The sequence below is a fragment of the Gekko japonicus genome, unplaced genomic scaffold (genome assembly GCF_001447785.1).
Source record: "Gekko japonicus isolate JY-2015 unplaced genomic scaffold, Gekko_japonicus_V1.1 scaffold1043, whole genome shotgun sequence".
Lineage (NCBI taxonomy): Eukaryota > Metazoa > Chordata > Lepidosauria > Squamata > Gekkonidae > Gekko > Gekko japonicus.
In genome coordinates, this window is record NW_015160241.1 from 479715 (window position 1) to 501710 (window position 21996).

Below are 21996 nucleotides of genomic sequence, written 5' to 3' on the forward strand. Positions count from 1 at the left end.
ATTATCACTAGCTTTTTCATCATAGCTAAAGAAGAAGAAGAGATTGGATTTATACCCCGCCCTTCACTTGGAGTCTCAGAGCGGCTTACAAACTCCTTTCCCTTCCCCTCCCCACAACAGACACCCTGTGAGTTGGGTGGGGCTGAGAGAACTCTGACACAAACTGCTCTTTTAGGAACAGCTGTGCCAGAGCTTGTGACTGACCCAAGGTCACATCAGCAGGTGCAAGTGGAGGAGTGGGGAATCAAACCCGGTTCTCCCAGATTAGAGTCCGCACACTTAATCACTACACCAAACTGGCTCTGTTTTTATTCAAGTTTTTCATATAATGTGTTGTTATCCATAAATATTATTAATAGTGTTAAAATAGATAATATTAAAAAGGGTATTAACCAATATGATGATGTTGAACCCGTGCGGGAGGTTAGGAGTTTGGGTGTGCTCCTGGACTCCTCGTTAACGATGGAGGCCCACATGGTGGCCACTGCCAAGTCAGCCTTTTACCATCTGCGGCTGGCGCGGCAGTTGGCTCCCTATCTCGACCGAGATGACCTGGCGACTGTGATCCATGCGAAGGTCACCTCGAGGCTGGACTACTGTAACGCTCTCTACTTGGGGCTGCCTCTGTTGCAAATCCGGAAGCTGCAGCTAGTGCAGAATGCTGCAGCCAGACTGTTGATGGGTCTTTCCAGGCGAGACCACATCCGGCCTGTGCTGCAAGCGCTGCACTGGCTGCCTATAGCATACTGGATTCGCTTCAAAGTGCTGGTGCTTACCTTTAAAGCCCTGAATGGCCAGGGTCCTGCCTATCTAAGGGACCGTCTCTTCCCGTATGTTCCCTCAAGAGCACTGAGATCGGGGGCCCTCCATCGTCTGGAAGTTCCAGCCCCCCAAGCTGCGAGGTTGGCCCATACTAGATCTAGGGCGTTCTCGGTGGCGGCTCCTTCCTGGTGGAATGAGCTCCCGGAAGAGATCCGGGCCCTGCGGGACCTTGTGCAGTTCCGCAGAGCCTGTAAGACGGAGCTCTTCCACCAGGCCTTTGGGTAGGAGCCGCCACCACCACCATCGCTATACCATCTTCGATGTACCGTCCACCTACCAGATTCCATGGAGGTGGTTTAGTTTGAGTGTGTTGGGGCGCCTCCACTACTAAGTTCATGGGTCGCAAATATGAGCCGCTGAGTATCTTGTATAATGTATAGATTGTATAGATTTGAAGTACCAGTTTTAGTATATATGTAAAATTGTTTTATTGTTTTACTGTTTTAAACACTGTTGTTAGCCGCCCTGAGCCACTGGGTAGGGCGGGATAGAAATCGCAAAAATAAATAAATAAATAAATAAACAGGATATTTGACAAGTGGCTGTAGTTCCATGGTGGAGCTTCTGCTTGGTATGCAGAAGGTCCCAAGTTCACAGCATTTCCAGCTAAAAGGACCAGGTAGCAGATGATGTGAAATACCTCTGTTTGAGACTCTGGAGGGCCACTGCCAATTAATGATGCCAGCTGGCCAAGGAAAAAAAAAATTGCTTTAATAGAGGCTTAATACGCAGAAATGGGCAGCTGAAGCTTTTCATGGCATGGAGCTAAATAACATCACCTGGTGAGTGCTGCAGATCAAACTTATATTAAAGGATTTGCTACAGGACCATTTCCCTAAGGCCAGTCAGAGTAGACAATACTGACATTGATAGGAGCTCTGCTCACATGTTATGGTGAATGCATCTACATCCTGCATTTCAATGTGTACATCCATTTGCAAGCAAGAGTCAGTGCATGCTCAATTTACAAATAAAACCAGGAACTAGGAGGACCTGGATAAATGTGTAGCTTAAATCATATGTTCAGCTATACAGGTCTTGAATGCAACATGAAAATTACCCAACATATATGAAAAAGCAAGTGTGCCTTGTACAGAGATTATACAGACATTTACTGTAACGTGTGAACTTCTGGTTTTATGCAGCAGTGCTGTCGGCTGTGTCTCAGAGAAGCTCCAGAGACATACCGAACTGGTCCACCTTTGTGGGGGGTGTCTAAAGGACTCTAGACCCAAGAAGGCTCCTGGAGGGGGTCTCTGAAGTCAGTGAGGTGCATTTTTGGGTCACTTTTCTCAGTCAGTCCGAGAGTAAGAGATCCGGAGATAGCCTCGTTCACCTGGTGGGATCAGCAAGCCATCCTGGCTTTCAGCTGCGTGGTACGCAATGTTCACAGTATACATTTGAGTTTTTTGTATGTGTGTGCCAAGTAATTCTCATATTACATTAAGTAAATCCCACATTATCCATGTACTAATTCCCTGTTTCATTTGTTGTGAACATGTTGGCTGTTTCTTACAAACAGATATAGGCAGGGGGTTGGACTAGATGACTCTGGAGGTCCCTTCCAACTCTACGATTCTATGAAAATCCATTCTATTAACTAGGGCAAATCCTTGTTTGTTTTTTGGAGAAAAACTCAATAGTATACATGTGTCTGAAATACAAATGTTTAGAAATTTAGGGCATCAGAAAATTGAATGCATGTGCTCCATCCATCTGTATATAGAAAACGTAACAGAATAATGTTGCAAACATTTTATTTTTCAGTCACAAAACATTTCATAATTCCAACACACAGTTTGTGGAATATTTTCATTGAAATAATTTAGCTCTGATTTTTAAAGCTTTAAAATATTCAGTCTTTTACTGTGAAAATGCAGAACCAGTATCAGATCTTTCCTAATGGCAATTGATGCTTTAAATTTGCCAGTGACATGTACTTGTTTAATGAGAATAATGGATGAATAGAAAGTCAGTCTTCACAACATAAAATATTCAGCCTGACACTCATGTCTGTCTGTAAAGAAGCCTTTTTCTGTATGATTGATAGGAAAATCAAAAGAATCTATTTGCACTCACCTTATGTAGGAATCCATCTATCACTGGAAGGGCAGCTGAAACCAGCTGGCTATAAATTCTACTATATTACTACAATACCAGAAATCATCATTTTCCACACAGTAAATTTTTCCAGTGTACTTCTAAATGTGATGGGATTAAAATCAATGATGGTTTGGTTATTAGTTGCTCCAAACCAATGGGATGTCAGATTTAATCCTAGGATGTCAGAAATAAGTGTGGAACAAGAGGAATGAATTAAGGCAGAAATTATGAGGAACTGTCAAGCTATTTTATCAAATTAAAGTATTCATTTATGTGACAAATTTAGTGCCATCTTATTTGCCCAAATGGTCCTCAGATGTCTCTGGTAGTTAGATAATATGTCCAAATAAGGAAACACATAGCTCAGAATGAGTCATGCTTGAATCCCATGAGTCTTTTTAGTGATGGGATTTGGGCTCAACCTTGGGATATGTGAACTAATAATAAACAAAAACTACACTTCTGAACAAGTACAGAATACATTTAGTTCAAGCTCCTCACATGTACACCCACCCCTACATTCATGAGAATCTCAACAGGGTTTTTAGATCAGATCTTCCAAGAAGCTTTGAATAGAAATTAAGCACTGTGTGGCTTGAGTTTGATTTGTTACATATTTAATTTGGATGGTTGAGGTTTTGATATGGCAGAGGACTAAGCAAACAGATTTTCTCATTTATTCTGATTCAAAGGTCTACCTTTTGAGACCTTGGAATGGAAATGAACAAAAAGTAATGCCAATTCAAATTATTTCAAGCTAACAAAATGCCTTCCAAAAGTGGACATAATGATGTAGTATAACTGACTAGAAGAGCAAGTGTTGATGGTTATTCTCATCTATATGCCTATATTCATTCTTTTTTTTTCTTTTTTTTGCCTATATTCATTCTTGACCCTTTCCCTCCAAGCAGAGTAGTCTTTCCCCTTTGGTTGCTAAACATGCATATAGGTCTGAAATGAAGGTGGTGATTGGTGTAACAGCTGCTAATGCTGATTGCTTCCTAGAGATCTCTAGTCATTTCTGGTGGGAGGAGGTGGTACAGGTGTTCTCTGAAAATAGGTCACCGATTCCCCAAATACAGTGTATTCTCATCCCATCCCTTATAGTTTTTTAAACATACCAGTACCAAATTGTTGTGTAGTGGGTTTGATGCATAGAAATGACAAACGATCAGTGATTATCAGCTCATACTTTACTGTACTGAACACAACAACAATACTGGCTGGAGCGGCCAACTATATACAGTCCCGGGGGCACACCCACCAGTTCCACTGGAAGGTTTGAACTTCCTGCCACAGTTCTGATAGGTGCTAGTTGGAAAGCTCAGGATCCTAGTCCCTATGTCAGGAGCCCTGGCGGGCAGCAGTACCAGAGCACTTGGATGCAGAGGTGGAGGAGCCTCTTCTGGCGCCGGTGCAGAGGCAGGCGGCCCAGAAGCCTTCTCCTGCGAACTGCTGTCTGCGGTTTTGAGATTGGGGCCATCTGGCAGGTCCGCATCAAGGTTACCTGGAGTGGGGGCATTCTCCAAAGCTGGGAACAGGTGCTGTCTCAGCTGCCACCACAGGACCTGGCCATCTTCCGTGGAAACCTTGTAGGACACGGGACTGGTGGTGCATAGTACTGTGGGGAGCCTTGACCATAGTTCTGGATGTATACTGCGTCCTCTGGAAAGAACCCACAGGGTGCCTTCCTCTGCTCGGACAGACTGCGTGACTCCAGGGCCCTGTCTGGGTGTAGTCAGTCCAAGAGAATTGCAGGCCGCTAGTCCATCAGGAGTTCTGCCGAACATTGGCCGTTGACCAGGTTGGGAGTGGTCCGCTGCACCAAGAGGAAATGAGCTAGACGGAACTCCCAGTCCCCCTCCGTCAGGCAGCTCAAGGCTTCTTTAGTGGTGCGCACCATCCATTCCGCCTGTCCATTGGTGGCGGGTTGGAATGGGGCAGACCTCCTGTGTCTAATCAGGTTGCTGCGGAGGAACTCCTGGAACTCTATAGATGTGAATGCCGACCCGTTGTCTGAGATGATGGTGTCTGGCAGCCTGTGGGTCACGAAGATCTGATGAAGGGTCCGAATGGTGGCCTTGGAGGAGGTGGCAGAGACAGAGCTGATCTCCAGCCACTTAGAGTAGGAGTCGACCATGACCAGATATAGCAGTCCATGGAATGGTCCAGCGAAATCAATGTGGAGCCTTTACCACAGCATCCTGGTGGACTCCCAAGTTTGTGTGGGTGCGCTCAGTGGAGACAGCCAGATGACTTGGCTCGTTTGGCAGCGCTTCACCCAAGCCTTCACTTCCACATCAATTTCCAGCCACCATACATAACTCCTGGCCAGGGCCTTCATGCGGACTATCCCTGGGTGGGCTTCATGTAGGACACACACACACAAAACCTTTATTGGCATGAAAGCACAAAACATAATGGAAATACGGAAAAAAACATGTAGGGCCTTTAGGACGTGATCACGCAGGGCACTGGGAACGGCCACCCTGTCCCCCCATAGCAAGCATCCCTTATGGGCGGACAACTCATCCTGGCATGTTGTGTAGGCCGCGAACTTGGGGCCCGCTGTGGCCACAGGCCACCCCCTCACCACCCAGCCCAGAACTCGGGAGAGGATTGGGTCCCTGGCTGAGCGGCGAGCAAGTTCCTGGCTTGAAGGGGTATCATAAACTTGCTCTCTATATTTTTTGAGCAATGTAGGCCCCCTGACTCAGAACCTCAGTTTATGCTAGGGACTCAACGTTAATTAGGTAGTGTGCTCAAATATCCTGAGTCCCCTTTGTTTCCCCAGGCTATCAGGCTCAGCTTAGGAGAGGCGAGGAGGGCACATAAACAGTCTCTACTGCCCAGAGATTCATTCAGACTCCCAGCTTATAAAACATAAAGGTTTAATTGGAGAGGTTAAAACAAACGGGGAATTTACAAATAAAATAGACAATAGACAAATCCTAACCCTAACTATGCTAGCTACTCTAAACAAATGGTTTGTTGTTCCTTTCTCCCTGGAACTCCACCTCCATTTTGGCTCGGCTACTTGCTTCAAGGTTTGCTCTGCCAAAGCTTGCTTGCTTGCCGTGAGCAGTTCAGGAAGATCCTTGCCACGGCTCTTGGCTTTTTCAAGGCCATGTGCAGCATTCCTGGCATTCGTCAAGCTGTCGCCTTCAGTCTCCTTGCTTGCTTGGAACGCGTAGTCGTGTGTATTCAGGCAAGTTCATGAGTCTTCCTTCATTCCTCCATCATGAATAATTCTTCCTCTAGGACTGAATCTTTATTCCTTGGTTCCCCAATCCCCGTCCTAGTCTAATTAGGGGTTGCTGCCTTAACCAGCTGTTTCCCATTTACTTAGATCATAGAACGTACTGATTCTGACTCAACTTACAGGCCTTTGTCTGAGATGATTCTGCAAGTCAGTATCTCTGGCATGACAAGGGGAGACTCTGGGAGGTCCTCGACCTGCAGGACATGGTGCACCGGTGCCGGGTCGGCCTCAACTGATGGCAGGGGTAAGCAGCTAAGGGCGTCGGCGTGACCGATAGCCTTCCCGGGGTGGTGCTTGAGGGTGTAATTGTAGCCAGACAAAAAAATGGACCACCAGAGGACCCATGGCGAGAGGACCTGTGGCATCTGACAGTCCGCAGCAAAGAGGCCAAGAAGCAGGCGATGGTCTGTGGCGATGGCGAAGGGCTGGCCGTAGACGAAGTCATGGAACTTCTTAACACCCACCACTATAGCTAGACCCTCACGGTCGATCTGGACATAGTTCCTCTCCGTCACCAACCATGACCAGGAGTAGTACATGATGGGCACCTCCCACCTGTCCGGGAGCCGGTGGGCCAACACAGCACTGATGCCACAGGGGGAAGCGTCGCAGGCCAGAACCACCAGCAAGGATTCATCAAAATGTGCCAGGACTTTATTAGAGATTAGCAGCACTTTTGACCCCCTTAAAAGTGGCAGACTGGTGGGAGGCCCAAGTCCAAGGGGCTTGCTTATCCAGGAGGCAATGCAAGGGCTCAACTACCACCGCCTTGTGGGGAAGGAAGGCATGGTAGAAGTTCAAAAGGCCCAGGAACGCCTGGAGTTCCGCCTTGGATTTGAGTGGGGGAGCTTCCACGATGGCCTTTATTTTGTCCCAGGCTGGATGGAGGCCATCTGCGTGGACAGTGAAGCCTAGGAAATCTATAGAGGGAACCCCCAGCAGGCCCTTTTCCTGCTTCACTTTCAGCCCAGCCTTGTTGAAGCGGTGGAGAACGGCATGCAGTCTGGAGGTGAACTCCTCTGGCGTAGCCGTGGCGATCAGCACATAATCGAAGAATGGCATGATGCCCGGGAGTCCATCATATGTTGAAATAACCCCGGGGCCACACTTACCCCAAACTGCAGTCTCTTTATTTTAAAAGCCCCCCTATAAGTGACTATAGTTTGCGCAGCGGCAGTCTGCTCGTCCACCAGGAGTTGCTGGTATGCCTGGGCGAGATTGAGTTTGCCAAAGATCTTCGCCCCCGCCAAGGAGGCTAGCATGTGGCTAACAACTGGGACTGGATAAGTGTAGTCCTGAAGTGCTTTATTTAACATGCACTTGTAATCCGTGCAGATGCGGATGTCCCTGTTTGGCTTAACTGGGGTGACTATGGGGGTCTCCCATGCTGTGTGGGAAACCGGTTCCAGGACTCCTTGCTCCACGAGCCGGTCCACTTCCGAGTCTATTTACAGTTTCAGTGTGAATGGGACCTTTCTGAAATGCATGCGGATGGGGGCGATGTGGGGGTTCAACTGTAGTGACATGGGGGGACCCATGTAGTGCCCCAGAGTTCCATCAAAAACAGCTGGGAACTCCCTGCAGACCTCACCAAATTCCTGCGGGACACAGAGCTGTACGCCTGCAATAGAGATTCCCAAAGGGCCGAACCATACACGGCCCAGTAGACTGACCAGGTTGCCCTCGACCACAATCAAGTCCAAATAATCATCAAATCCCCGATACTGGACCCGAAAACTCCCCACATCCCATATAGGAACCTGGTTCAGGGTCATGGGAGATGGGTGTGGCAGGGCCCCACATTCAGACACAGACTCGTTAAGGTCACTTCCGAAATGATGGAGGCAGCAGAGCCAGAATCCAGCTCCATGGAACAAGGGGGCCCCTCTATCTTGACCCAGACCTGAATTTTAGGGGCTGAGGTCTAGCTAGGGAGCCTAAGTACCTGTGCCTCTGGTTCACTGGCGAGGAGGTAGAGCTCTTCCTGGAATGCGTCATCCTCATAGTGAGCGGTAGATCTGCGGTCCTGTTGGGGTTGCGACGGCAGGGCCCGGGACCCCCGGGAACGGCAGGCCTGGATGATGTGACCCTTGTGGCCACAGCTTTGACATACCATGTCCCTGAAGCGACACGTTTTTTGGTCGTGCTGGTCTCCACGGCTGGCACACTCCTGTCGACCATACTACTTGGCATGTGTGTAGCTTGGTGCAGGTCCTGAGTCATGCCTCTGGCCGGAATGCTAGGTCCAGTATACCTCTTCTTCCTCTCGGTCTGTAGGGTCAGTGCTGGTCCAGTGGGTGGTGGTCGATGCGACAGAGTGTGACCTCTCCCAAGCTGTGCCAATGGCGAGGGCCAATGCAAGGATCTGCTGCTGGAGCTTCTCGTCACTTAGCCCACATACCAGTCTGTTGTGGAGGGTCGTGTCGAGTTGGGCTCTGAAGGTGCACTCCTAGGCGAGCCGCGCTCAGCCAGGTACACCACGACGGAATCACGTGGTTGCTGTTGCCGGGAGTGGAAAGCCATGTGGCGCGCTATCTCCGATGGCTGGGGAACAAAGTGGTCCTGGAGCTTCTTAATGATGTCCTCGAACATGGACTCAGACAGCTTGGTGGGAGCAAGCAAGTTGCGAGCCAGCTCCACGGTGGTGGGGCCACAGAAGCCGATGAGGAGGCCCTTCTTCCATCCTTTATCAGTGACCTCGTAAAACGGCAAGATGGACTTGAGTCCCTCGACCCAGGCTTCCCAGTGATGAGGCTTGTTTGGGTCAAACGGAGGGACTAGTCCCATTCCCGGAGCGACTGCCATCATGCTGCATGATTGTGGCGGGGAAGCAGCTTGCACGCCTTCGGTGCTCATCGGTTGGAGCAGCAGTTTAGTGATACATAAGAAACAGCCTTCTGTCTTGAGAGATTTGTGGTGGCCCAGCTAGGCCATCTTTACCATGGAAGTAAATGAAACCGCTGTTTCATGTGGAAGCCTCCAAAAGGGGTGCCATCTTCTTTTCCTAGCAATATGGGGTGTGAGTGGTTGTCATATTCACTTTGCTCCAGGAGCAATTATGTCAAGCTTTGCCCACAAGAGTCCACCACAACTGGTTAAAAGCCTTTATTTAGAGCTGCTGTCTGAAGTCCTTGAACAGGAGATAGCTGGAATGAAACTTGGGACATTGCACATGCAGGTCATGTACTTTTCCACTAAGCACAGCCTCTTTCCTACTGCTCTTCTGAGTCATTGATTTCTTCTCTTGGAAAATGAAACCTGCAGGAATGCAAAAAGCTCAGTCCACTGAAAAGGATGGACAACACTGATGTCAAGTGTAAAATTGGTGTGGCTGAACAAATATGTATTTCCCTTTTCTGTGCACATGTAGAGAGAGAATATTCTTAGATCTAGAAAGATTTTCCCCATATTCCTTTTGCTTTGAACTGCTTACATAGCCTACCTGATGGTGGCAAAGTGAAGTCCTAGTAGAAGAGTAGATTTGATGCATCAATGCGTTGCACTGTGGATAGACTAAAGATAGAAACTCTACATGGCCTGGAGCATTGGTTGGTATGTCTGATGAGAGCACTTCTGTTGCTTTGGGACTGAAGCTCTGCTTCCGAACTGAGATGGAGTGTCAGAATTTCTGTTTCCTATGTGCCCTGAATATGCACCTTGTGCTTTACTTGTTCCTGTAACTAAAATTGGCAAGGGGAGAGAGAGCAAGGGAAGTTTTAAATTCTACTTTTTTTTGCATTAGGCAGAATTAGTCTTTGGAGAAAGGAGACAAACTTACTTTTTACCTGAGAGGCACCAAGGAAAAATGTACTTAGGTAATCAAATCCTAAAAACAGCTATGGGTACCCTGAAAATGACTTATGCAATCATAACAAAATTTGAGTCCAGTGGAACCTTTTAAGACCAACAAAGTTTAATTCAAGGTATAAACCAATGAGGAAGCATACTTCTTCAGACCAACACAGCTACCCACATGAATTTATGCAATCATGTAACTGAGAAGACACTATTGCTTGGCTTGTGCATGCCTGCAGATTGCATTATTTCTCTTCATCTGATTCATGTGCCCTTGATCATTGGTGGCTGAATTTGGGATCTAACTCAATTGAAAAATAGTGTACTTGAGGTGATGAGAGAGACTGTGAAAGTTTTATCTGTGATCCTGTATTTGTGGCCCATTCATATGTGTAAGTTGCCACTTTATGCTGTAACTGTTGGAATGTGAGTGTGAACCAGCCATTTATCACTGATAATTGAACGTAAGAAGTCAGATGCTTTCCCCATATTCTGTTTATCTTAGAACATCTACTTTGTCCTGCTGGTATTCTTCCGGGCTCAGTTTGAGGTGCTGGTTTTGCCCTTTTGACAGCCCCTTCCTTTGTGAACCTGTGAGCCAGCTCACATCATCATATCAGTTCCTCCTCACAATCCTTTCCCTTAGAGGGGGAGTGGGTTAGTTGGTTCTTATTCTCTGGGCTTTTTTGGTTGTGACATCACTGGTCTGGAATGCACTACTGTAGAAGTGAGAACAACACCTTCTCTGCCCATGTTCAAGAGAACTTGTAAGGCAGTTTCATCTCAGCTAACTGATTTAGTGTTACTGTTGTGATGGTCTTAAAACTGATATTAGTTGGTTGCCAAGTCTACTTACCTTGGTGGCGGGGGAGCCTCGCTGGGCTCCGGGAGCTATCTGGCGATGTGCGCGCGCCACCAGCACGTCACAGGAAGTGATGCGCTACGTCGCTCATGTTGGGGGCATGGCCTCGATCGTCGGAGGGGTTTCCCCTCCGACGATCAGGGCCACGCCCCCAATGTGAGCAACGTGGTTCGGGGGGCGGAGTTCCCCCCAGGGCCTAATTCTGCGGTGGCGGAAATCGGGCCTCCAAAGCAGGGGTTTACCCGCCCCCACTTGGCAGCCCTAGTTGGTATGATGGTATTTTTCTGGTTTGAATGTCTATGCTTATATCGGCAAGCCTTTTTGAGCCACTAATGTGGTGAGAAATGCTTTAATTTGTTAATTGAAATATATTGAGTTCAGGGTGATGTGAGGCAGTATGAAAGCCTGTGGTGTTTTATTTATTTATTTAGATATTTATTCTCTGATTTCCCCCCCTCCATGGGGACCAAAAGTGATTTACAGCAGTGTTCTCCCCTCCTCCATTTTATCCTTACAACAACTCTGTGTGGCAGGTTAGGCTAAGAGAGAGTGACTGGCCCAAAATCCCCCAGTGAAGTTTCAAGGCAGAATGTGAATCTGAACCTAAGTCTCCCAGATTCCTCCTCTGATGCTCTAACCATTATACAACATTGGCTCTGGTGTTGTTCTTGCAGCACCATCCTGTCTGTAGTGTTGTATCTTTCGAATATGCAGAGTATTACCTTAGGTTTAGTTAACTGGTGGTGAACGTATACAAATCAACCAGATCTGGGTAATCTACCAATGGACTGGAATGTGTTTTCCACTCCAGAGAATTATCACTTTCTCTCCCAAACCTTTACATGACAAATCCTTCAAATGCTTGCCACCTTCTTGAGCTGGGAACTGGGTTCCTACAGCATGCCTCAACAGTGTGACCCTGATTTCAGCTGCAACCCTTAAACCCTGTTATACTACAAGTAATGATGAACAGAGGGGAAAGTTCTTCGGGGGGCCTTCAAGAGCTGACAGTGTTCAACTATGATTTGCTTAGCCTTTCAAGCAAGAAGCGCCAAGCTGCTATGTCAGTGTGTGGCTAACTATGCTCCCAGGCAAAAACGTGCTGGATTTTGATCCTGGATGGCCTATTGAAGATGACAGCACAAGGTTCCCTGCAGGATAATCCCTGCAATGAATGAATATTTGAGATGAGGGCTATCCCTTTATTAATGTCTATGTCACTACCAACTCTTAATCTGCAAAAGGAATTACATGATGAGGCATATCTAGGGCACAGGGTGAAGGCCAGGCTTTGCCCAGGCAGGGAGTTGCCTCATTGCTGAATGTAGCTGAAGCGTGGGATGTGTTGTGTGATTACAAACATACAAGGCTCAGGAACATCTCATCCTAATGACAATCACTGGGATTTTCAAAGGCCAAATAACCTTATAGGGCTCGGTAGAATGCACTTCACCTTATTTCTATAGATTCTTGCTATTAACAAACAAGAAGCGGTACCAAAGCCTTCATGTCTCTAATCTCTGCATGTATCAACACAACAGGATATGCTGCAAGCGGGAGAGGCTGTTTAACCTCAAACTGGCATCTGAGGGATTTATATTGCTGTTTTATGGGATGGGGATTTAAAGTCAATCAGCAGGAGGGGTGTTCACAGTACAGGAGCCAAGAATGGTAGAATATTTCCCTTCAGATTATTGATCTCCCATTCAAGACCTGGCAGTGGCAGGGGAGAGATCCCTTGACTGAGAGGGCATATCAGGTGATGTTCTGTGCCTAGATGGTCTTGGTAATCTGAGTGCAAGGTATTTTCTGTCCTCTTTATTAATATCAAAATGAAGCATTTGCTTTGCCAAAACGATGGCAGAGAAAGGCAGTACCATGAGTAATCAAGAAATCACAAGAAGGGGGATCCGCGATACTCACAGGGGGGGGAGCTCCACATGGAGGAGGAAGCTTCCCCCCCCCCCGGCGCCAACAGCGAGGCTGGGCCCACCAAGCCTCCCCTCCCCCCCAAGCGGCGGCAAGGCCTGAGTGGCTCACAGCCGCCGGCTCACCAAGCCGTTTCCTGCCCCATCCTGCCTCGGCGAGACAGTTGCCAGGGCGTTCTCTGCGCATGCGCAGGGGATGCTCTTTTACTTTGGGGGGGGGTTTAAATACCCCCGTATACTTTTTTCAACTTTTTAGATTTTTCTGCATACCTGGGGACTGCTTCAAGTGTGCAGGAAAATCTCTCTGCCCCCCAAGTGCCCCTGATGTGTGGATTTAGATATCCACACGGAGGGGCCAACTTGGCTATTAGATATATAGATAAAAACAGGGATCCATCTAGTACAAGGACAGTGAAGAACTATAAAAATGTGTGTGTGTATAACACAGAGATGAACGCCACTATTTTTACCAAACGATATAGGAGAAAAAGTCCATTTCTGACATTATGCTGGTCATTTGCCTTCTCCAAAGGAGTTCAGTTTCAACATAGTGAATTACGCTATTATAAATGGGGGGGGGGGAATGATAGCTCTTCTAGCCAAATTAATAGTGATCATACTTCTAGCCTACATTTCAAGAAGTTAAGGCTTAGAAAGAATGATGTTATGTAAAAAAAAAAAGGATACTCCTTTTCTACTCAAAAAATGAACAGAAAAATATCAAAATTGGTATTTAAAATAGAGGAGAACAGTGGGGGACATTCAAGGACTTGCAGGAGGAAACTCACTTCCCCTTCCCCACTATTGCTTCTTTCCATTCCCTGAAAACCCCTATAGTCTTATTTCCTTCACAACCACCAGCCAACCTACATTTATCTGTCTCCATCTTCAGCTTTCTGGCCTTTCCTCCCCCTGACAGCATCTACCTAGGAAAACTATGTCCCAGTTGTGTGTTGTGGAAGCTACGAGGACTTGCAGGGGGCACCTCATTTTTCCTGGTACCCTCTTCTGCACACTATGTCCACTTTCCCTCTTCCTGGCAACATTCATACCCTCATTTTTACCTGCTTTCTTTTCTGTGTCTATCTTTTATCTGCCCCCTATCTTCAGCTATATTTATTATTTCATTTATGCCCCACCTTTCTCCACAAAGAGGACCTAAAGCAGCTTACATCATTCTCCTCTCCTCCATTTTCTCCTCACAATGCTGTGAGGTAAGCCAAGTCTGTGTGACTGGCCCAAGATCATCGAGTGAGCTTCCATGGCAGAGTGATGATTCAAACTTAGGTCTCCCAATCCTAGTTTGTATAGGACTACACAACACTAACTTTTGTGAGGTGGCTTCTGTTGAACAATAGCAATTAGCTGGCCATGGATGAGTCATACAAGTTGTGTGGTAAAAAGTCACTTGCTGGTTGCTGGTGGGTCTGCCCCTGATGAGTCCTCCCTCAGATCAAAATAACCCTGAAAAGGGCCCTCACCCTTCCTTTTACAGACAGAAACCATCCCCAAATCGCCAGGAGTTTCCCAGGCAGGATATGGCAACCCTACCCCCACATCCTCTGCAGGTGGCCAGGAGGAGCCTGGCAACCCTAAGAGACGTACTTGAGGTGTTCCACAACAAAAACAATACAGATAAAACAGCCAATATTATAATGCCCCTGTATAGATCTATGGTGCAACCTCATTTGGAATATTATGTACAGTTCTGCTCACCATATCTCTAAAAGGACATGGCAGATCTGGAAAAAGTATAGAAGAGGGCAACCCAGATGATTGGGGGTTGGAGTACCTTCCCAATGAAGAAAGGCTGAAAGGTCTGGGATTTTTCAGTTTAGAAAAGAGATGACTGGGGGGGGGGGTGACATAGCCAGGATGGGCAAACCAACCACTCTATTAAAATGTTATAACAGCTTTGGAACAAATTACCTCCACCCCTGACCCTACCGTGTTGTGGATTGATTTGTGTAATCTAAAGAAGGCTCGCCTAGTTTGGTGACCCACCAAATAGGAAACAGCCCATCTGATTCTGCTGCCAAATGTACTTTAGGGATTATTAGGAAAGGGATTGAGAATAAAACAGCCAATGTTATAATGCTCCTGTATAGATCTACGGTGTGGCCTCATTTGGAGTACTGTGTACAATTCTTTTCACCGTGTCTCAAAAAGGACATTGCAGGAGCTGGAAAAAGTACAGAAGAGGACAACCGAGATGATTAGGGGGTTGGAGCACCTGCCCTGTGAGAAAAGACTGAAGAGTCTGGGACTTTTCAGTTTAGAAAAGGGATGACTGGGGGGGGGGAGGGGAGAAACATGATAGAGGTTTGTAAAATTATGCATGGGGTAGAGAGAGTTGACAAAGAGACATTTTTCTTCCTCTCCCAAAATACAAGCACTCAAGGGCATCCAATGAAGCTGATGGGCAGTAGGTTCAGGATGAACAAAAGGAAATACTACTTTACACAGAGAGTGATTGGAATACAGAATTCAATTGCCAGAGGATGTAGTGATGGCCACAAGCATCGACTGCTTTAAAAGGGGATTAGATGGATTCATGGAGGAGAGGTCTATCAGTGGCTACTAGCCATGGTGACTGTGGGGAACCTCCACATTCAAAAGTAGTAAACTTCTGAATCCCAGTGCCAGGAGGCAATATCAGCTTGTCAGTACTGTAATCCTGGGCATGGGTGTGCTATTGTCACAATTTTTAAGAGAACTGCAGCCAGGACTTGTGAGAACTATTACACTTTTATATTTTAGCTAGACACAAAATTGTATCTCTTTCCATAACATCATTGCAATGAATGGATAGAGAGAGAGGAATTGTGTCTCAAAGCAAGACTACTATCATCACACGTCTCTAAATGTCCTTCCCATACATTACTAGGTAGGTGTCTCAGTGGTCCATCCTCCATCTCATTGTGCCTGTCTGATAGGCAATTGCCTAGGGTACCAGAAGTTGGGGTGCCAGGGCACCAAGAGATATTTGCTGGGCAGGCAGCAGCCCCAGCCCCACTCCCTGAGTCACCCTGCTTGCCCTGCTCCTTTCCCTGCAAAGGGAGAAGTAAGGAGAAGCAAGCAGCTATCGGATCCACTGTGCCAGGCTTCGTCTCCTCAATCTAGATTCATACTGGGGCCTGGTGGCTCACCAGGACTGCCTTCCCCCTGGGAAGGAGGGATGGAGGAAGAGCAGGTAGCTGCCAGCTCCATACACTACCGTATTTTCCGGCGTATAAGACGACTGGGCGTATAAGATGACCCCCAACTTTTCCAGTTAAAATATAGAGTTTGGGATATACTCACCGTATAAGACTACCCCTCTTCCAATGCACACCAAATAAAAAATTGAAAAAAACATCAGATTTGAGTCATGGAGAACATGGGGAAGGCCCTCCACTTCCTCTTGCAGGCCCGATGGTGGAGTTTTAAGAGATAATTGAGAGAAGTGGAGCAGCCTGGAAGGACCAGCGTGGGAAACGCCACCACCTCTCCCTCCCCCCCGTGCCCTCTCTCCTCCTATTCTCTACTCCCAGTGTTGAATGTTCAACACCAGCCTTGCCTTGCTTTCGGGGGAGGAAGATGCTGCCTGGGCTCAGGAGAGCGAACCCCACGTTTCATAAAAGTGAAGTTGTGGGAGGAGGGGGGGCGAGGAGAGTAGCCGAGGAGGAGGGGGAGAACTCTCTGAAGTTTTGGCTCTGAAGTTTTGGCTCCACCCCCCTCCCCTCTCCGCCCCCCCCCTCATGCAAGAAGGTGAAAGAAGGGTGGGTGTGGTAAGAAATATTAGAAATATAGAAGGTTTTGGGTTTAAAATGAACCAAAATAGTATACATATTTGTCTCTGCCCTCGCTAGGCCTGTTTGAATCAAAGCCCATGATTCTTTTGCAAGCCCCTTTTTCCCAGGAGGATCTCTTTCTTGGTCACACACGCAAGGATGTAACGCATTCAATTCCCAGGAAAATCACACATGCGAGACTTGCCAATAACCCAATTTCCTAGGCGATAAATTATGTCACCATTTAGGAAATTGGCAGACTCCAATCCATAGCTTTCATCTCTCTGATAACATCAAAGCACAGTTTATTTTCCATGATTGGGGAACACCTGGAGTAAACCATGGCACTGTATTGATCCTATGGAATGTGAACTCTTGTTGTGTGCGACCAAGGGAAACAAATTTCCTACAAGACAATTTCAACTTCTAAGTGTTAAGTTACAACACATCTGAGGAGACCCTTTGATCATTGGGTATAAATACTGGTGGGACTCCAATAGTTTTTCGTTGGCTTCTGAAAACTCAGGACACTCCTGGGAAGTTGGAAGTCAACCCGAAGAGGTCTCTTCGCTTGTGCATGCTTTTTGGGGGTGGGATACTGTTGTCTGCATGTTCAATTTTGTGTATGTGTTTACTATCTATAGTTATTGAAATAGATGTGTATTGTGTGTCAAGTTGATACAGCGTCTTGCTGTTTCATCTTGTCAGGTAAACCCTGAATACTGAGCCTTTTTAAATAAAACGAATATCTATAGAGAGAGACCTTTGCTTGGAGTGTCTCTGGCCAGCGCTTAGCATTTCCAAAACTTGCACCTTCCACCTTTTGGTAAGAGAGGCACACCCAGAGGACACGAACCACAGGGAGGGGGTGTGTGGGAACACATTGTCTTCCAACAGTGGGGTCAATTTTTTTCCAAAAAGGAGGGGGGTGGAAACTAGGCTGGCCGCTGCAACAAAGCGGCACAAACCACCATGCAGATTGTGTTATGGGCAGTGGGATTAAGCACGCCATTCCTACAAGACTCCTTGAATGTATGTAGCCGGTGTAACAGCAAGGATTCAGGGTTGCATTTGAGACAAGGTAAAAATGCTGTGCGTGGTAATGTCTGCAGAGAAGGCGGCGGGGGGGGAACGGAGGAAGGGCTTTGGAGACACCAAATAGACACCACTGGGGCTGAAGCCTTCCTCACCCCTCAGCGACAAGTCATTTTTAAAGTAAATGGACACAACACATCTGACATCCCATTTCTGTTGGGTGAAACTTTTAGGAACAGGACCTTGTACCAGTGTTGGGTGAAGGTGAAGCTGATCCCGTAATGGCATTTTGTTTTGAACAATCGTGCCCCTCCCCTCCCTCCCTCACGTCACCAGCAGCAACTGGAGGAGGTTGAAGAGACTCGGCCCCGCTGCCTCCTCTGCCAGACTCCTGCTCGGGATGGCTGTAGATGCTGCACACTTAAGCGTGTGTCTTTTGTTGTTCGCCATCATATGTGGTGTGAGCACCTGCACGGACCGGTTGCGACTGGGTGCGTAAGTCACAGTGTGTGTGTTCCTTTCCCAGCCCCCAACCACCTCCTCCACCCCCTTTCCAAGTGCACCACACAATAGCCCTTGCTCACTTCCTCTCGGTGCTTCTTTGCTCGCAAGAGCAGCCTTCCTTTGGACCCAAAATCTGGGGAGGGAGAGAGGGGAACCGCACTGTGCCAGCAGCAGGATGCACCCGGGCGCAGAAGGCAACGGCGGCAGGGTTTTAAGGCCCTCCCTCAGCGGCTGTGCTGATGCTTCTGGCATATTTACTGGCGTATAAGCCGACCCCCCACTTCTGAGAAGATTTCCCTGGGTTAAAAAGTTGTCTTATACACCTGAAAATACAGTACTTTCCTCTGGCTTCATGGTGGCTTTGAGCATCAGAGTGCACCCAGGTGGGGGTGGGGCACCATTAGCAGCTGGCCTTTGGGCTTTGAAAGCCTTTGGGCTGGCCCTATTTTCTGGGCAAATGAACTTAGGTCCCTGCCACATGGCAGGAAAAACACCGGCCAAAGTGCAGCAAATCAGAGCCGCACCAAAGTAGAGACGCTGCGGCGGGATCCCACGGATCCCCTGAGCTGTGGCGCCGTTGCTCCCCGGCCCGATCCGATGCCGGGGCGGGAGCTACCATCGGGGGGGGGAAATGCACATGTGTGAGCATGCACAGTTCGGCCAGGCGCTGGGGATGCGCCGGTGGAAGGATGCGCCGGCGATCCCATGGCCGGCTTTGATGCGGCCTTCCTGGACAAACCACCATGGTAGGTGGTTCATTTTTGCTGCGGGGTTTTGGGCGGAAGGGCCGGATCGGGAACGGGCACGCAACGCTTCCCAGATGTTGCGGTGGGATCGCGCTCATTTGCTGCGGCCCCGATCCGTCCCTCTCCCGGCCCAAAACCTCTCGTGTGACCGGGGCCTCTGAATGTCAATTCACCAATAGCCATCTGGGATCCGACTGTAGTTTTGTGAGTGCAGACCTTCTCATCATCTGACACATAAGTCTTATATACAATTGTGAGTTTTCTGTGTTTTCTGTGTTTAATGGTGCAGTCCTATGCAGAGTTGCTTGAGATGAAGCCTACTGATTTCAATGAACTTAGACTGCTTGTGATTGTGCTGTGAGAGTGGGAGACACTTATGTATATTCCTTAAGTACATGGCATGTTCTAATGGACCATGAGATAATGAATACTCTAGCTGGCTTCAGTACAAGTCTCCAACTTGTGCAAATTGACTCTGCTCTGACACAAAATCCATTAGGACCCGTGATGTATGGTGAGAAGAAAGCAGTGTGTCAAAGCCTGGTGATTCACTGTAACTGTTTCAGCTCTGATTTATTGTTCACTGTCCTGCCATGTTTCTTTCCTCTGTAGCTGCAGCTTCCTATGGAACAATCTTAGCCTTCTTGCACACTGTGCTTTAGGAGAAATGTTGGGACCACGCACCGCTATCTGATGGATTTGATGGAGAGGGGATGACACATTAGCTAATGCATTTCCCCCTGTTATCTCAAAAACAATGCTTCCTTAACTTGACTGACAATACTACTGTGTCTTGCATAGTGCATCCAGCAGCTGTACTTCTTTAGCATGTTGAAGCAGGAAGGAAATGTATCCACTTTCAATTTCAAGCACTCTTCCTCAAGGAAGAGGGAAATATGGATCCAAACTGACACTATAGATAGGGTTGCCAGCATTTGCCCCATGGGGCTCCTGTGCTTTTAGCAGCTATAAAACAGGACGAATTGATGCAACTGAAGTATAGCTTTTACCTGTCAATTGTATTTTCATGCTATGAAAATTTCCATCTCCCAGTTTCTGGTTGTTGAATAGCTTTAAAAAGCATATGATTTATGCTGAGAAAAGAACTGCATGTAAGAAGCCATTTTAAATTTTCAGTTGAGCATATATTTTTAGTCACATGTAATAGCTTCCTTAATGAACAGGCCTACTTGCCTTTAGAGTCACCTTTTATTTTATTTATTTATTATTCTTCAAATTTATACCCCACCCTCCCAGCCAAAGACGGTTCAGGGCAGCTTACATAAAATCACAAAAAACCATTTAAAATACTACAATAAACCATTTAAACAGTATTAAAACCAATTCACAATTCTATAATAAGTGCTCATTTTGCTGTTATTTTTCTCCATAGTTTTCTCCATGTGTATTCGACATTCGTGGAAAATATCACCTATGACTACAGGTTGCTGATGTGTTGTGAAAAGAGTAATGAGAATTTTTATCAGTTGGAAAATGTGTGTGTCTCAAAGCTTGGCTTTGCGTTTAGTTTTACAAATACCTTTGGATCATCAGTCTTCTGTATTGTTGGAAGAACACATTACCATATATAAAGATATCAGAATGGTTCCTTTCTGCAGAAATGTAAATCACTAACAGTTGTATACCTAATTCCAGGATTAAGAAAAAAGCCACCCTGGCCAAGACAAATCTAGCCCGACGCATGCATATCATCATAAGATGGAGTCTAGCTGACATGATCACTTCCTGCCTCTACAAATTATTTTATCCCTCTCAAAATCATTCATCTGTGTTCAATTTCATTGTGCAGGCTTGCTATGGGATTCAGTAAGCAATGATGACAGGTTCACTTTCATTTACCAGTTAACTCAGGGGTATTTTTTTAATTCAGTGGAAAGCAAAATGCAATGTATATTTTAGAAACAATTCCTTAGTAATCATTTACAAAAAATGAAAGCAAATAAATATTTTTAAAGTACTATGAACTGTTAGAAACTGCCAAAGAGCAAATGATATGCAGAAGTAACCACTGGTGCACTGAAAACCTTGCCCTCCAACTCATGAGCCTCTCCTGTTGCCAGGGCAAAAGTTGGTTACTAGAATGTGATGAAAATCTTACATCAAATTCTAATCATGTTTTTTATTGATGATATTCCCATAAGCAGGAAATGGAAGGCACTATTTTTGCTGGTTTCTTCCTCCCACTGTAGACTTCAGCTTTACTCCCATGGTGTTCCCAGGGTTTATCAGTCTCCTGGGCAATGCTCCCTCTAAGCTTTGGAGCCTTGTGAGCAAAAATTCTGCTTTGTGAGCTACTGGCATTAAAGTTGTGAGTGAGCGATTTGGCTACTGCATAAATTAGTTTGCCCTGGAGCCATCCTTCCTGAGCTAAGACAGAAATGTGTGAGCCGGAGGCTAAAAAACTGTGAGCTAGCTCACACTAACTCAGCTTAGAGGGAACAGTGGACTCTCCTGGGACATGATTTTGGGATACGAAGACGGACTTGCAGCAGGAAGAGGCCAGTATTGTGCGAGTGCATATAGATGAAGACTCAGCTGATGATTTTCTGGATGCCTCCTTGACCTCTACCAGCTTCCAGGTAAGCCAGGAGCATGGGGGTCTCCCTGACCAATAAACAGCCAGATGTTCCATCTGACATGGCATAAAGTTCAGGGATTTAAAGGCCCTTTTAAAAGGTGCAGCGTTCTGCATAGTTCAGCCCAAGTGGTCTCTACTCCAGCCTTCAACTGACAGACCAAGCCGAAGTGGTCTTCTACATGCAGTTATTACATACTAGACATCAGGGAAGTAAGATTTAAAAAACTAGTAACTTTTATTCACTACCTGACATAGGAGCAATAAGGAGGCTCAGTAATCAGACTCAAAAGTGTTTACAGTCAACACACTGCTTTTGCTGGGCGTATTTATAATGTTTCAGATGTTAACTCTTGGGTGCTGGACTAGAATCTGGGAGACTTAAATTAAAATCCATTTTTGGCCATGAAACTTGCTGGGTGACCTTGGGCCAGTCACTCTCTCTCTCTCAGGGCAATTCTGCATTGGCTTTTCCCTTCGTTGTTTTACCAAACCCACCGTGGAACAGAAATTCCCCTCCACATTGCAGGCTGTTTTCACTTTCTTTGATCATCGGATTTTATGGTACCC